The following is an 11,127-nucleotide window of genomic DNA, read 5'->3' on the forward strand; positions in this document are numbered from 1 at the left end:
TGGAGCTGTTCGATATTAACAACTCCAACTGTTCCATACTTCAAACAGTTTTTGAGATGGAATGATTCGATATTGGCAACATCGAAGTGTTTATTAATTCTTTTTCTTCTTTCACTTTATTGACGTTTGCATTTGTGAAATTTGAACAGATCATGGTGATTTCACAGTGGATTGAGAAAGGTAATATGAAAATCTCTTTTTTGCTATAATTTTAATTGCATTAAACAAAAATGGAGAAGTAATAAGCAGTTTGATGTTGCTAATATCAAACCACTCCATATTTGGAATGATTTTTTAAAGTATGGAGTGTTTCGATATTAACAACATCTGACTGCTGCATACGTAAGGTTTTTTTTGTTAAACTGAGAAGCAGTTCAATATTAGCAAAATTACCACTCCACTCGATACCTATTAAAAAAAAATGTTCCAAGTATGGAGCAATTTGTATTTGCTATTGTAAAACCATCCTTGAGATAACCAAAATTTTAAAATGAAAAGAAAATAGAAGTTCAATGTTAGTAACATAGAACCAAATGCAAAACTTGACTAAAAATAGAAACACGATAAATAGGACCTTAGCATAAAATTGAAAAAAATGTGAACCAATCGTTAATCTTGCCAATGCTTTTTGGTCCATATGTAAATTTTCCTAAATTTTATCTTTTCAAACTTTTCTTCTCTTATTGGCACTCTATCTGTTAAAGGTGACATGCAACTGAATTGAATTTGGGGAGTGCATTGTCATGGCCTTGTAAAAGCCCGTGTTTCGACTGTGTGGCACTCGTAGACTTGCTCCTTGAGGAAGTGTCAGCTTTTCAACTCGAGAGAGTATTCATTGTTAGGAAGCAATGCCCTTCCATTCTATATATGAATTAAAGATAAAAATATATCCCACAATATATGTTTTACAAATACTGAAAATTGGCAATTTGTTAAGTACCAAGAAAAATAGAAATCACAAATTACAAAAAGGGAAAGAAAGGTTCCACCAAACACAATCACAATACAAGATTTAATGTGGAAAACCCTTCAATGTGAAGGGAAAACCACTGGGCAAATCCCAGAGAGGAATCCACTAAAAACAAATGAGGGTTACAATATAGTTTCTTTTCAAGTTTTTTGTCCAAAACTTGAGGCTTACAATCAAATGAGAGAACAACAATAACTTGGAGAAAATACAAGGTTACCTCACAAGCATCAACATGGTAATCTCTTTCCCACCTCAAAAAACCCTAAAGATGGTCTTCCAATGGCTTGGAGAAGCAACCGTAGAGCTCACCAACTGTTCTTGTGGAAGGTGCTCGCTAGTGGAGAAGGTCGCTCATGGAGGTCATCGCTGGTGAATGGAAGCTGCTTCCCTCTCCTCGTTCTCTCTCTAAGGTAGTGAAAGAACCCTTTTTGAGTTTTGTTTTTTAAACAGCCCTAGGTTCTCTCTTTTTCTCTCTCTAACTTTTTCTTATTTTATTGGGTCCTTTTGTTTTTTTTTTTTGTTTTGTTTTTTTTTAACTTCTTATGGGGCTGGACCCTAGAAGGTAATCACCCCAATAAACTCCCCCTCTAGACTCATGAGGAGGGCTTCCCCATACTGGATGCTCACATGGCACCTATGCTTGCTAAAGCCCTGCATAGCTCATGCTTCTCCTTTGGCACTGTCTACGTTATCATGTCTAACAGATTTTGATCGATATGGATTTTGCTAATCTTCATCAACCCATTTTCTAAGACATCTCGAATCCAATGGTACCGCACCTCAATGTGCTTGGTCTTAGAGTGGAATGTAACATTATTGCTCAGATCAATGACGCTTTGACTGTCACATCTAACTACGCACTCCTTTTGCTCCAAACCCAGCTCCATAAGAAAATGCTTCAACCATAGCATCTCTTTACAGGTTTCTGTGGTAGCAATATACTCTGCCTCTAAAGTCGAAAGTGTGACACATTTTTATAACTTTGATTGCCAAGAAATGACTCCTCTTGCAAAAGTAAACAAGTAACCTGAAATAGACTTTCTTCTATCAAGATCTCCTGCAATATCCGCATCCGAATAGCCTTCTACCAAGGGTGATGAGTTTCCAATACATAGATAAACTTACCTCTTAAATACCTTAGAATCCATTTTACAGCTTTCCAATGTTGTTTGCCTGGATTTGCCAAGTATTTGCTAACTATACCAATGGCATGTGCTATGTCAGGCCTTGTGCACACCATCGCATACATCAAACTACCTATGGCTAAAGCATTGGGGATCTTTTCCATTTCTTTCTTCTCTTCACTGCTGGTTGGAGATAACTTGGCACTCAACTTGAAGTAACTAGCTAATGGTGTACTGGCTTGGCATTCTTCATGTTGAATCTTTCAAGTACCTTCTCAATGTATTTTTCTTGTGATAGCCACAACTTTTTGTCCTTCCTATCACGCTTGATTGTCATGCCCAAACTTTGTTTTGCAGCTCCTAGGTCCGTCATGTCAAAAACCTTGTTCAATTCTTTGTTTAACCTGTCAATCAAATTTGCATCTTGACCAATGATAAACATATCATCAACATATAACATGAGAATAATAAAGGAAAACTCAAAATACTTTCTAAGGTAAACACAGTGGCCAGTAGTGGTTCTAGTAAAACTATGACTCATCATAAATGAGTCGAACTTTTTCTACCATTGTCGTGGTGCTTGCTTCAATTCATACAAGCTCTTCTTCAACTTGCATACCATGTGCTACTTGCCCTTCACCAGGAAACCTTTTAGTTGTTATATATATATTTCTTCATTTAGATCTCCATGAAATAAAGTTATATTGACATCTTACTGCTCAATCTCCAAGTATTGACTAGTAGCTAGATCTAGGATGGTGCGAATAGAAGTCATGTTCACAACGAGAGAAAATATTTCATCAAAGTCAACACTCTTTTTCTGCCTGAATCTCTTGATAACCAGCGTTGCCATGTACCTCATTTTCTTATTGTCAACTTCATTTTTCAAACTAAATACCCGCTTGTTCTTCAAAGATTTTCGTCATTTCGATAGCTCAACATGCTCATTGGTTTTATTCTTATGTAAGGATTCAAGTTCTTATTGCATGGCTTTCTTCCATTGTTCATTTTGCTCATGTACCATAGCTTCTTTAAAATGTTTTGATTCACCACTTTCAATGAGTGTGACATACTCTGATGATGGATATTTTGTTGAGGCTTTTTGTTTCCTTTGTGACCTTCTCACCATAGGTGGTTCTTCTTGAGGAGGCTGCTCCCCCTGTTCAACATCATCATGTACAACATCATTTTGAGGAGTCTCACCACCCCAAACTTGGTTATCTTCATCTTGAACTTGCTGCCCATCATCATTATGCATGGGTAAAGGGGCTTGTGCTTCTGGTAGCTCATCTACAAGCCTCTTTGGCGATTCCTTCTTATCCAAATCGAAAAGTGTTTGGTCCACAAAAGATCACATCTCGGCTTCTATGCAACTTCTTGGCCTTGGATCCCAAATTCATCATCTCAGTAACACAGAAATGCACATTAGATTGCTTTGTCATGTAACTTACTTCGATGCTCTTTGGGTACATGTATGAAAGCCTTGCATCCAAATACTCTCAAGTGTGAGTAAGATACATCCTTATCGGCCCACACTCTTTCTGGCACATCCCCTTCCAATGGAGTCGAAGGAGATAGATTTATCAAGTAGCATACCGTATTCATAGCTTCACCCCAAAACTCCTTTGGTAATTTAGCTGAGGAAAGCATGCTTCTAACCCTTTCCATTATGGTATGATTCATTTTTTCTGCAACACCATTATGTTGCGGTGTGGAGGGACTAGTCTTCTCATGTCGTATGCCATGCTTGGCACAATAGTCCTAAAACCTCCTTGAGGTGTATTCGCCACCATTATCTGTGCGAAGGCATTTCAAGGACTTTGATGTTTGTCTTTCAATCATGACATGGAACTTTTGAAAAATTTCAAATACTTGGTCTTTGCTCTTCATGACAAAGCTCCAAAATTTCCTGGATCCATCATCAATGAAAGTGACAAAATACAAAGCACTACCAAGAGTTTTTACAGTCATAGGGCCACATACATCAGAGTAAACTAATCAAGTATTTCAGTATCCCGTTTAGTTTTAGCATGTGAAAAAGCAACTATATGATGTTTTCTTATTAAATAATGATCACAAGGAGTTAAGGACGTACCTTTGAGACTTGGAAGAGAATTTCTCTTCACCAAAATCTCCAATCACCAAAATCTCGAAACCTTTCTCACTCATATGACCAAGTTGCTGATGCCACAAATCAGTTAGAGATTCTTCAAAGGTAGTGTTCACCTCACCTTTGGATAGCTGGGCTTCGGTCTTGTAGAAAGAGTAACATTCCTTGCTTCTTGCCACAATAAGAGAGCCATTTTTCAACTTTCACACTCTATTGCTAAACTGTGACTCATACCCTTCATCATCAAGCATTATTGTTGAGATGAGATTCAATCTAAGGTCTGGAACATGTCTCACATCCTTGGGAACCAACTTGTATCCAGTATTGGTAGTAATGCAAACATCACCCATTCCAACAATTTTACAATTTTAGATACTCCATTATTTCCTATCCTTACTGAACCAAAGTCTCCCGACTTATATATGGTAAAGAAATCTCTGTGTGAAGTAGCATGGAAGGATGCTTCTGAATCAATCACCGAATTTGAATCATCACATGCTACACTAACATAACCTTCACCACACGTTGAGAAGATTATAATGTCACCGGATGCAACTGCAGTGGTTTCCTGATGTTCTTTGTTTTCATCACCACATTTTCCTTCTTTTTGATCTCTTTTGAACTTCTAATACTCCTTCTTCATATCTCCGGGCTTCTTGCAATAGTAACAAGTCACTCCTTTTCTTGACTTGGATCTACCATTTGATTTGCTTCGGTTATGATTTTCTCTATTCTTCAGTCTCCCCCGTTCTTCAGTTACTAATGTGTGTGAGTGGGAGGAATCTGAAGATTTTTTTCTCACTTCTTCAGTCAACAAACTACTTGTAACTTGACTCATGATAACAATCCTATTGGGTGCCGAGTTGCTAAGGGATACAACAAGGGTCTCCCAAGTGTCAAGCAATGAACTTAACAATAACAGTGGTTACAACTCATCATCTAGCACCATCTTCTTAGCCACCAACTGATTTACAATGCTTTGCATTTCATTCAAGTGCTATGCAACGCTATGCAACCGACCCTTTCTCCTTAAACTTCAAGTGTACAAGTTTTCTAGTTAAAAATGCCTTATTTCCGGCCGTCTTTCTCTCATACAAATCATGTAATTTCTTTCACAAGGAATTTGCACTAGTTTCCGTTGATACATGGTGGAACACGGTATCATCCAACCATTGTCGGATGCAAGAAATTACTTTCTATTCTAACTTCTTCCAATCATCATCAGTAATAGTTTCCGGCTTCTTCTCTATCCCCTCAATTGACAAATAAAGGTCTCTTGAATAGAGAAGGTCTTCCATCTTGCCCTTCCAAATTAACCAATTACCCTAATTCAAACTAATCATCCTTGTAGAGGTATTTGCATTCATCTTTGATTCACACATGAATAAAAACAAACACTTAATGTGTAAATGCTATGATACCAGTTGTTAGGAAGCAATGCCCTTCCCTTCTATGTGTGAATCAAAGGTAAAAACATATCCCATAACGTATGTTTTACAAATACTGAAAATGTACAATTTGCTAAGTGCCAAGAAAAATAGAAATCACAAATCACAAAAAGGGAAAAGAAAGTTCTACCAAACACAATCACAACACAAAATTTAATGTGGAAAAACCTTCAATGTGAAGGGAAAAACCACGGGGAAAATCCGAGAGAACAACAATAACTTGGAAAAAATACAAGATTACCTCATAAGCATCAATAAGATAATCTCTTTCCCACCTCAAGAAACCCCAAAGATGGTCTTCTAATGGCTTGGAGAAGAAGCCGCAGAGGACACCAACTATTCCTGTGGAGGGTGCTCGCTAGTGGAGATGGTCGCTCATAGAGGTCATCGCTGGTAGATGGAAGGTGTTGCTCTCTCCTCGTTCTCTCTCTACAGTAGAGAAAAAACCCTTTTTGAGTTTTGTCTTTTAAACACCCCTAGGTTCTCTCTCTCTTTCTCTCTCTAACATTTTCTTATTTTATTGGGTTCTTTTTTTTTTTTTTCACTTCTTATGGGGCTAGACCCCACAAGGTAATCACCCCAACATCCATGGGCATGAGGAGAGAGAGAGAGAGAGAGAGAGAGAGAGAGAGAGAGAGAGAAAGAGAGAGAGGAAGCAGTAGAATAGGAAGAAATTGTATTTATTTATTTTTGATATAGTTAACTTTGTATCACTGAGAAAAGATAAATTACATAGATAAGTTGACCCGAGAGCGTCCTCAAGGCATCTCTCGGTAAAACATGAATCAAATAGCCATTTACAAAAATGGGCTTATAGAACACGCCTGATTACAACAGTATACAAGAAGTTTTCAGAAAAAAATGCTTGCAATTATCTGAGCTACCTCCCAAATGAGGTGTCCTCCTCCTTATAAAAACAACAAGCTTTTCAATGAATGGTTTAGATTTGTAAGAGTGTTAATAATCCAAACTGTCATTTTAGAAATGTCGTCCTTCTACATTGTTCTAGAGAATACGTTTCTAGCCCTTCCCTTTGGATGAATGTAGAAACCATCTAGACGTCCCATCATTTTTCTAGATTTTTCTAGAACCTTTCAAGCATATGTGTTTAAAAATATGGGAGTATTGTACAATACTACACTATGTACAAAGTTTTGCGGGGCCACCACATTGCTTACTTTGGTTGTAACATTCTCCGCCACCTAATCTGGCAGTGCACTTCTCAGTCCTCACTGTTTCTTCATGAAACCTCTTGATTAACTCCTAAAATCAATAGTGTTTTCTCATGTTCCGAGCTGACCTCACTATCTGGTACGTTCCTCCACTTGACAAAGTATTCCCTGTAAGGTGAGACTCCTTGTTTGCATGGCATTCGATCTGTGAGGATATTTTCGGCCTCCTTGTCAAAAGAGGAAGTTATTGTTATTGGTCGCCTCTTTGAAATTCGACATCTTAGGTTCTCCACATCCTTGTAGTAGGGGTTCAACTGTGTTGTGTGAAACACATGATGCATTTTAAGTTTAGAGGGTAGTTGAACCTTGTACACTACCTCCCCAACCTTCTTAGTTGTAGGAAAGGGTCCTTCATACTTCTGTATTAGCCCTTTATGTGCCTTTCAAAATGCCTTGAATTGTTAGGGTAAAAACGTTGTCAACACCAGGCCTCTCAAATTGTATTTGATGGGTTGTCTCTTCTTATCTACCGCGTTTTCATGCTTTTGGCAGTCTTATCAAGGTAAGTATGAGTGAAGCAGGACTTTTCTTGTCAACCCCTCACAAATTGATAAGCAGTAGGGCTTTTCCCTGTTTAGCGAGCCATAACCTTTTGTGGATTGAGGAGTTGTTGCTCTATTATCAACTCAAACTGACTATGTCTAGTTGACTTACTCCTCTATATGTTATAGGAAAATAGGGTCAATTCGAGTGGTTTCACCCAATCTCTCTGATTTGCACTAAAAAAAAATGTCTCAACTACAATTCAAATAAGGCATTCACCCTCTCCATCTGGCCATCAGTTTGGGGGTGGACTCTAGTTGAGAAGTGAAGGTCAGGCTGTAACAATTTAAACAATTCAATCCAAAATAGGCCTATGAACTAAGGGTCCCGATTGCTAATAATAGTTCACGGCACACCCCAATAAGTCACCATTTCTTCATGAATAACGTCCAGCTTCCTCGACAATGCAATCTGTGGGAGCTGCAATGAAGAAGGAATACTTAGAAAACCTGTACACACTTTCATTTTAGGTAGGGATAAAATGAAGCCCATGTACACACTTTCCTATGGTCTTCCTAGTGTAGGAAGCAGTTATTAAGAGTGTCCTAGGTAGCTGTAGATTGACCTTGTCTTGTTGGAAGACAAGGCAAGTTCTCACTGGTTAGGTGCTTCGATCTCGCCTCCTCAGTTCTAGGTGATCAGGTGACACGTGTCTCGGGTTTGGAAGACCCGAGACCTGAGACCGCTCTCTCGAGAACCTTGTTCACAGAACAAAGGTAGGTACCTAACTAGTGAGAGAAGAATTTTGAACGTGAGGTGGGGACCAACCTCACCTGGGTACGTGACTTACTCGGGCTGACTCACGTGGGTGCCCTCTTAGATCACAATGAAATGCCCCCCAGCTGCTTCAGCTAGTTCGGAATCGCCTCTCTTGACCTGCAATCTCCTTGTTTTCTGTACAACATTATTATAGTTAACTTGCAAGACAAGTGGGCCGAAGGACCCACCCTTGTCTTAGGTCAATGCACATTCATATGGTGGAGAAGATGAGAAGTTAGGGTGATGTTGAAGATTCAAATAAAGAAAGAAATGAGAAGAGGACTTGACAAGGGGACGAGACAAGCATGATAGTTGGACTAGTACAGTAACCGAGTCGGAGTGATAGCAAGACGGGCACGATAACTCTGACCGGCACAATGACAATACTACTCGAAACCAATGTCGATATGACTGTCCTAAACTGGTGTAGCAGCAAGATGGGCATGGTACTCAAGACCAGAATGACGGTAATACTGCTCGACAACCAGACCATTATGAAAATACTAGACTTAGTCTGTCCTTTTAGTTAAGCAAGAGGAGAAGAAAAGAGAAGAAAAGAGAAGAGAAGAGAAGAGAAGAAAAGAAGACTCGAGACGACAAAGGAGGAAGGTCTTGACAACATTCAGCATCACCACTCATAGTTGTGGAGTAACAGTGTCGTGGCCCTTAGACGGTGCTGAACACTGTTGCTCATGGTGAAAGGGGTAGGCAGTGAACTTCAGACGTTGTTAGGTATCACTGTTGGCAACACAAGAAGGCAGCACATCCCTCCGCGGGCAGCAATAGGCATCACCATTGGCAACACGAGAAGGCAGCACATCCCTCTGCGGGCGGCAATAGGCATCGCCATTGGCAACACGAGAAGGCAGCACATCCCTTGCAGGCCCCGATGGCTTCTAGCAAGGCGGACGACGATAAATTCTCGTGAAGCACATGGTGATAGGAGTGGGACGCAAGAGAAGCCTACAGACGGCGATAGGCATTGCCGTTGGCAACACAAGAAGGCAGCACATCCCTTGCGGGCGGCGATATCTTCTAGTGAGGTGCACGACGATAGCTTCTCGTGAGGGGCACGACGATAACTTCTCGTGAAGAGCATAACGATAGGCATGGGACGCAAGAGAAGCCTACGGATGGAGATGGGCATCGTGGTTAGAAACACAAGAAGGCAGCACATCCCTTGCAGGCGGCAATAGCTTATAGTGAGGCACACGACGATAGCTTCTAGTGAAGCGCATGGCGATTGGCGTGGGATGCAAGACAAACCTGCAGATGGTGATAGGCACCAAGCGCGCGAAAGAAGCCTGCAGATGGCGATAGGCACCGAGCGAGCGAAAGAAGCCTACGGATGATGATAGGCGTTGTCGCGACCCTTCGTGAGCGGCGATAGGCATCGCCGCCTGCGATAGGTGCGCAACAGGGTGAGACCCCTGCAGGTAGCAATAGGCATCGCTGTTTGTGCTTATGCTGGACGCCAAGGATACGCTTGTGGATGCTGAAGAGTAGTGCCGTTTGCGAACCTCGTTGAGAGATAAAGACGAATGAAGAGAGGGAGAAAGAAGCTAGTGCATGGCGCTGCCGTTGCCATGCACGAAACAACACTGCCATTGCCGTGCATAGCCTTTGAGAAGAGCTCAGACGAAGAAGAAGAAAGAGAAGAGGAGAGAGAAGAAGAGAGGGAAGAAGAGAAGAGATAGTAAAAGATTTACCTTAAGCCTAGGGGTACCGACCCAAAAGTTTCTCTCTCCTTCTTCTCTCTCTCAAGACATGACCCAACAATGAGAAAAGATGAAAATTTTATTAAGTAAAGTTCGGTCCATGTCCAATGATAGTATGTGATATATATAGAGTTTTGCCCAAATATGGGTGGATTGATCATAATTAAGCCTAATTGTTGAAAATTATGATTTAATTGAATCAAATAAAATAAGAAAAAAGGGTGAAAAATGACTGATTTGCCCCTTCTTAACAATTGGAAAAATTCTAGAACAATCCCTGTTGCTACCCTAGAATGTGCGTGATCTTTTGTGGATGATCCGGGATTGCTTTGGTGCCCGTTTGTCCAAAAGATGAATGTTTTCTTGTAGGGCTCGGCATGGCGATCAATTTGATACCAACTTCGAGCCATGGATTGTGTTTTAGGCCACGATCATGCGACTTGAAATTTGGATGAATCTTGCAAACGTTTGATCGATAGTGTGCTCGTTTCTTGATGTTTTTTTATGATTTCTTCATTGGATCTCACTGAGCATGCCGTTACGGTTGCGTGGCAATAAACACAACCCAATTTCGGACTCAGATGAGGATTTTACAACTTTGGAGTTTTGGCTGGAATCTGGAATTTCGACGCCAGAATTTACAGCCACTTTATCAGCTTCGTGTGTAAAATCTGATAGTTTATCATGTGCGGGGTTCAGACTAGTGATAGCCATGGACCTTATGCACGTGATGCAATAGGTTTTACGTCGATTGAGTTAGTGAGCACCATGATTTAACCGCTTGAGCGAGGCATGTCGCTGCTGATTTTCCTGCAACTTTCTTCACTGACCGACAACGTCTCTCTAGCTTTTTTCCACGCTTGGACGTCCTCATGGGGCGTGCCACATATCAAAACGCTCGTCTTGACGAGATGAACATGTTCACAAAATTTAAGCGTGATTTGACTCGGGACAAGTGATATATAAGCACCGCAAGTCACTGTTAGTGACTGTCCCTTTAAATGAAGTTTAGTTGTAGGGTGGCCGCACGGGAATAGTGTGTGGCTCCTCTTGTTTTGATCTTTTACCCATAACTTCTTTTTTGGAGTGTTCGTTTAAGCTAAAATTTGACCGATGATGGGTTTCAACCATGTCATATCTAATGGTGATGGTCCCATAGCTGTTTGACACGCCAAAAGTAGGGTTCCAGTTATAGGGGTAAGTTTCAAGTTGCTTGAGGCTGA

General features: G+C 40.5%; 1 long non-coding RNA gene across 2 annotated transcripts; it reads right to left on the bottom strand.

The window, feature by feature from the left end:
• Positions 1-1,023: 1,023 nt before the first annotated feature.
• On the bottom strand, positions 1,024-10,068 carry LOC148779181 (uncharacterized). 2 transcript variants are annotated; one of them, XR_016047475.1, is made up of 4 exons: positions 6,385-10,068; positions 5,894-6,081; positions 2,096-2,498; positions 1,024-1,997 (listed from the first exon to the last, which is right to left on the bottom strand). It is a non-coding gene; the product is annotated as an uncharacterized LOC148779181 (long non-coding RNA). The 2 variants fall into 2 exon arrangements; XR_016047474.1 differs by having other exon boundaries at positions 1,024-2,498.
• Positions 10,069-11,127: the final 1,059 nt, after the last annotated feature.

This window comes from Amborella trichopoda, chromosome 13, assembly GCF_054954075.1.
Source record: "Amborella trichopoda isolate Santa Cruz 75 chromosome 13, AtrichopodaSantaCruz75HAP2 v2.0, whole genome shotgun sequence".
Lineage (NCBI taxonomy): Eukaryota > Viridiplantae > Streptophyta > Magnoliopsida > Amborellales > Amborellaceae > Amborella > Amborella trichopoda.